General features: G+C 33.2%; 1 long non-coding RNA gene across 1 annotated transcript in view; it reads left to right on the forward strand.

Annotated features, from left to right (window-relative positions):
- LOC108586138 overlaps positions 1 to 3854 on the forward strand; it is a 34834-nt gene extending 30980 nt beyond the window's left edge. The window contains exon 2 of the long non-coding RNA XR_001902994.3: positions 131 to 3854. This is a non-coding gene — a long non-coding RNA (uncharacterized LOC108586138). The remainder of the gene's footprint in view (positions 1 to 130) is intronic.
- The last annotated feature ends 3118 nt before the right edge of the window (positions 3855 to 6972 follow it).

Consider the following 6972-nt stretch of genomic DNA (forward strand, 5'->3'; position numbering starts at 1 on the left):
AGTGCACGACCTCTGTTTAGTTATAGCTTTCTAGGTATATGAGATAAGTACAAATTAAGCATATTATGCAGTTGAAAATTCACATTGACAACCTCACAGTCACTCACTCTCTTTCTCTCTTTCTAAACAGAACCCTGATTTCATTTGTCCATCTCCTGATGAAGATGAGTTTCAAGAGGAGACTCACTACTCTAAGCTAACCATTGTAAATCCATTCTCATTTTGTGACAATAATTTAGGATCACCATAAATGTAAACCACCTCTAGCCAATGAGACATAAGCAAGATCATCTGGAATGAACTTCTGGAAAATTTTCCTCAATCTCAGAAGGAGATTTATTCCCTCCCCCTCACCAGAATTTCCAAGGCTTTACACCTTAATGAAACTGTCACAAGTCCCCAAGGGGAACCAACTGCTACTTCTAATGGGGAGGAATGCTTGCATCTATAGGTTCCATTAGGTGCCTGCTGTATGTCAAATATTTTTCTATGCATTTCACATGCATTTTTAACACTTAACCTCCATATCCTTAGGACTATCTCTAGAAATGTAGATGCTTAAGAAAATTACCTTTTACACAGAGTTTGCTAAACAGAGAGTGGAAATCAGACAGCTTGAACTTAAGAATAGAGTAAAATGGATATTAAGATACTTGAAATATTGATTAGGAATATGTATCATGTCAAATTCTGGGGTAAAAGAGAAATATAAGTCGAAATTTCCAACTTTTTTCTATTTTTAAAACTTGAATTAATAATCTCGGGTAGTAAGTTTCTTTGTTGCTGTTAAAAAATAAAAAGAAACTATCAGTTACACTCACATGAAGCAAAGATTCTCTGTAGTCCAGAAAACTTTTGGAATAGCTTCTAGAAGCTGCACGAATCAAAACTGCTTTGAGGTCTTTGCTACTTACATAAAGGGGAGACACATTTACCTTTAATAGAAATGGGCTTCGTGGAGAGGAAAAGGATGGAGAGTAAATTGTCGCATAAGCATTATTTGCCCCTCTTGGACTCCCAGACTGATTTTGAGCCTCTATTGTCATTTTGATGTCTGCAATCAAAATCTAGGGAGTTTTCCAAAATCCCTAATAAAATATCAAATATTTGATATCATTCCTTCCCCAAGGGTAACAAATATTTTCAATATTTGACGTTGTGCAGTTAAACATATTGCTGCCTTATGTAGAAAAGTGGGTTAAATACTTCTCTCATTGTTTTAGAATTATTTCCCCTTCTTCCATTTGCTATATTTGATCTCTATAATTCTGGTACGTGTTTGACCATAGACTAGTGATCATGCCACCTAGGTCTTTTGTAACATTCAACCCTTCAGAATGTAACAATGGGAAATAACACAGGTGTTAATTGGACACAGAGAGATTTGAAGGAAGCTCCCAAATTAGAGTAAAAGTTGCAATCTGTCCACTGTGAACAAGCGTCGTATTTTCTGCTACCCATATCATAACACAGAGGCCTATGTGAAGTACATAGACTAAAATTAGTTCAAGCTAAAGGGATTTACTTTTACCAATAAAATTGTATTTCTCGAAAATGCGTAACTCTGACACAGATTTGAGATGCTGCAGGGCCCACCTCTTATGAGCCTTTTTTGTTACTTGCAATGATAGAATCCCCTTACGTATTGGCAGAGTGTTGTGCCAAGGCATCTTTCTAGTTTACTTCAGGAACCTCAAGGAGTAACAAACGGTGAAGAAAAAATATTGACATTAGGAGAATAAAGACCAGAAACTTTTTCCTTGTTGTTGTCGATGATGTTACTTGTTTGTTTTCTATTAGAGACATTAACTAAAACACTGCTCAGAGTGAAATCCCAAAGCCGAAAGAACATTTAATGAGAGAATTTTAATATGTACACTGTGGCTTGGGTGGAAAAATATCAGAAATGGTTAACAAAATGTTTTCTCTGGATATGAAAAGAATAGAGAACTATTCTGACATTCAGGATTGAGATATCTGGGAACAGCACTTTTGCTGTAGACCAGAGGTTCCCAAACTTTTGCAGCTAGCAGAGCCCTTATTCTGGCCTGATATTTTAAATGGTTCCTCGCCGTAAAAGAAATACGAATCAATTTCATTTATTAAGTAGTTAACCTAAACAGTACAACTATTTTAAAACAATACCTATAAATTGTAAGAAAATATTTTATTTCATCATTAAAAAACCACAATGTCATATACGATGGATATATTTACCTTTTGCACACTTTATAGCTTCTCGAATTTTGGAATTAGATTGGACACCAGTATCCCGAAAATCTGTTTTGTGGTAGCTTTCCTCAGTATGTGATTTTTATTATAGCAATTTCTGAAAACACAGATTTGCAAAGACATGATGCCATTGAAAAGAATTCAACGTTCATTAGTATTGAACTGTGAAGTATCATGTGATGTAGGATATTTAGTAACTCTGTTGAGTGTTGCTGGGTTTTTCTTGAAAATATAAAATGCAATGCATTATTCCATGGGAACTGGGTGAATTCACTGTTGCAACCTGAGCACCTCAGCACACATTCTGGGAACTTCTAGCACAGGCATTGCTATTAACACTCTGTATATAAACCAACACAGCTAACTCTTCCTCCAGAAATGTTCAACTGTCATTAATACCAATGCCTTGCCACAATAGATATAATATATATAAATATAAAATTGGAACAAATAATTATACTTTTAATTTTAAATTAATTATAATGAATCTGGTGACTTAGCATGTGGTTATTAGTTTTAACCTTATAAGAATAAATCACATTAGTAATTAAACTTCTAAAAATGAATTTCCTGAATTATGTTTATTTATTTACACGTACACATCCCTTGTATCATATGATATTCCAATTCTTTATTAGAATAATTTTCAAATTCTATTAAATGTTAATATCTTCAGTACATCTAGAGCTTGCCTTGTGTACACATATACGCAAATATATACATATTTTGTTAGATGGCTAAGTTTCTTGAAAATTAACAGTCTACTGTATGATTACTGCGTGGTACGTTAATTTTTAAAATAAACACATTTAATGCTTGCTATGTGCCAAGGAGTATTCTAAATGTTAATTTGTTTCTGCCTCATAACAACCTTATAAGTTACTGTAATTTACATCGTTAAGCTGAAATTGAGTAAAGCCATACCTTTTTATAAGATGCAAAGATGATAACTAACAATTACTTATTTTTTGCTAGATGTGAGAAACTGTCTTAAATGCTTTAAATATATTAAATACTTTAATATTTACAATTACGACCATGCACCACATAATGACATTTCTGTCAAAGAAAGGTGGCATATACAACAGTGGTCCCATAAGATTATAATGGATTCGAAAATTTCCTACCACCTAGTGATGTCATTGGTGTCATAGTATCATAGTGCAAGGCATTACTCACGTGTCTGTGGTGAAATAAACAAGCCTACTGTACTTCCAATAAATGTACAGCACATACACTTACGTACAGTACAAAATACTTGATCATGATAATATATGACAATATTACTAGTTTATGTTTTCATTTTATGTTTAATCATTTTTTAGAGTGTACACCTTCCACTTATTAAAAACTAGCTAAAAATAGTCTCAGGCGGGTCCCTCAGGAGGTATTCCAAAAGAAGACATTGTTATCACAAAAGATGAGAGCTGCATGCCTCTTATTGTCCTTGAAGGCTTTCCAATGGGAGAAGACGCGGAGGTGGAAGACAGTGACACTGATGAAGTTGACCCTGTGTAGGCCTATGCTAATATGAGTGTTTGTATCTTAGTTGTTAACATAAAGGTTAAAAATGAAAATTAAAAAAAAAAACAAATACAGATAGAAAAAGCTTATAGAAAAGATACAAATAAGAAAATATTTTTGTATAACTGAATAACGTGTGTTTTACTTAAGTGTTACTACAAAAAAGTCAGAAAGTTAAGAAGATTAAAAAGTTTGGCCAGGTGCAGTGGCTCACGCCTGTAATCCCAGCACTTTGGGAGGCCAAGGTGGGTGGCTCAGTTGAGGTCAGGAGTTCTAGACCAGCCTGGCCAAGATGGTGAAATCCCATATCTACTAAGAATACAAAAAATTAGCCGGACGTGGTGGCACTTGCCTGTAATACCAGCTACTTGGAAGGCTGAGACAGGAGAGTCGCTTGAACTCAGGAGGTGGAGGTTGCCGTGATGTGAGATCGTGCCATTGCACTCCAGCATAGGTGATAGAGGAGACTTTGTCTCAAAAAAAAAAAAAAAAAGTATAAAGTAAATGTTACAGTAAGCTAAGATCAGTTTGTTATTAAATAATGTAAAGTACTTGTACAAGTTTAGTATAGCATAAGAGCATATAATGTATTATGTCTATAGTATTGTAATGCCCTAGCTCTTCATATTCACCACTTACTGACTCACCCAGAGCAACTTTCAATCCTGTAAGCTCCGTTCATGGTAAGTGCCCTACACAGGTGTGCTGTTTTTTATCTTTTATATCATGCTTTTACTATACCTTTTTTGTGTTTTGATTTATTTAGATACATAAATATTTAACATTGTGTTATAATTGCATATAGCATTTAATACAGTAACATGCTATACAGGGTTGTAACTTCAGAGCAATAGGCTATGCCTTATAGCTTAGATGTGTAATAGGCTACACCATCTAGGTTTGTATGAGTACGCCCTATGATGTTTGTACTATGACAAATTTGCTTTAAGACCTATTTCTCAGAGCTTATCCCTGCCCTTAAACAACACATGACTGTACATTAGGAAACTGAAATAGACAGATTAATTCTGTGCCTTAGGCCACAAAACCATCTAGTGATAAAGAAAAATAAAATCAAGTAGAATGAGAGAGAGAGAAAGGGAGGAGGAGAGAGAAAAGGAGAGGATAAGAGAGGAAGGAGAAGTAGGAGCAGCAGGAGAAGAAAGATTTGTGGCAGTTTATACAAATGCATCTAATTTTAAATATTAGAAAAAATCAAGGTCACATACACTGATAACAAAAAAGATAAATTCACTTTTTAATTATTTCACTTAACCATTTGATTACTTCTCCTAGTAAAGCATGGAATCCTTATTCAATTTTATCATGAGATTGCCCATTCTTAATTTATTGCCTGCTTTTATTTGTTGTATTTGTTTTTTCATGAAGTAATTTTTAAGAAACTATGCTTATTAGGCATGGTGAGAGTTTGGTTTATATGTATTATTTTATTTATTAAATTCTAAGATCAATTATGTGAATTATTATCCCCATTTTATCAATGAGAAAGTTAATCTTTCACAGGTTAATTAAGTATTTTTTCCAATAATTGTTGCTTTGCATTATCCGAAAACAGCAATTTCTTTAAGATCCCAAAGCTCGAATTTTATCCACTACAAGATACACAATACAATTTAAATTACTTTATATAATAATATTTTTTGTTTGTTTGCTTATTTGCTTTGAAATTACTAGGATATATTTGTAACTGGCTATTTTATTCTAAGAATACAGTTATAATATTCAGTCCTAAAAAAATAGAATTAAAGGATCGAAGTAACGTTGGTGAGATCATCTAATGTTTCTTCTACCTTTTATAAAGGATTCTAAGAGATTTTAATATGTGACTATTCATCATACTTTCAGAATCTACAGGGAAAGACCAGGCACACCTTTCTTCAAATTGCTCTGTCATTTTTTAAAACACCACTTACATTCCAAAAACATATGTTCACTTTCAAACAAATCTCTCTCGCTTAATTTTAGCTCTTTTCTTATTTTGCTTTCCAAGGACTTGAAGAGAGAATCTCTAAATCATGTCTCTTCATATGTAGGACAAGTGTTTCCTTTTAACAGGTTAAGAATTTTTCCATTTTGAAACTTTTTCTCACAAGTCTTTTGTTCTAACTTTTTAATCTACTCTGTATCACCATTTTTAGATTTATAATATCAGAAGCCAACTAGAAAATTACCAAACAATGTCTAAGTGTAATGGGAGGATATTAAGATTTCTACATAACAGTTATATACCCAGTGCGCTGTGCTCTCTCGCTCTCTCTCTTACTTTCATGTTTTCTCTATGTTTTTTGAACATAGGTGGGTTTTCTCTACACGTATTTATGTAGTACATGACAATGATAAATGATTTACTCAGTTTGAATTATAATTTTAAATTTACAGTAATAGTAACAATACCGGCCAGAATAATGAGCCATCTATTTGGTTGCTCTTTTATGTGACATATGCATATGTTAGTTACTCTATATACATTTATTTCTCATATAAATGCTGCAAATCTCTGTTATTATTCCAATATTAAATAGGTAGGAAACGAGATTAAGAGAGGACAATAAAATTGCCCGTGATTGCACAGTTACTAATGCAGCCTGGATTTGAACCCCTTGTATCTATGAATTTAATTTCCTTGAAATAGCTATGTACTCAGAAGAGTACTCAGAATCTTTGCTTCCTGTAATGGTGGATAAAACAATGTATAATATGGGTCAGTGTTCTCCTTGAGAACAACCAAGCTCATTCAAAAACGTATTTTAATCTTCTTGAAAATACCAAAGATCTAATCATACAATGAAGAATTTCTAGGCCATGATTTGAGGAATAAATCAAGCAAGCAACAAACAAACAAAAAAAGTCATACTAATAACCAAGGATTCTGAAAGCATTTATAATCAAGGAAGAAAGACCTACAAATGAATCTGTTTTTAGTCTATGGAACTTGACAAAAAATGGATATGAAACCTTTTGTGATTCTGATGAACCATTCAGTATGTTAACCTAAGGCCCAAAGATCTTTGTCATCAGTTAAGGTTTAACTGGATTAAAGCAGGCTGCCATGTATTAAAGCCTGACTTTATATGGTCTTTTAAGGCTTCAGCTGAAAAAACAAATCCCAAACTTACATTAATATGATCAAAGATTGCATTAAATATAAGTAAAGGATATCATCTTTGAAAGAAGATATAATCACACAAAAGTGAA

The sequence above is a fragment of the Papio anubis genome, chromosome 3, assembly GCF_008728515.1.
Source record: "Papio anubis isolate 15944 chromosome 3, Panubis1.0, whole genome shotgun sequence".
In the NCBI taxonomy this organism is placed as follows: Eukaryota; Metazoa; Chordata; class Mammalia; order Primates; family Cercopithecidae; genus Papio; species Papio anubis.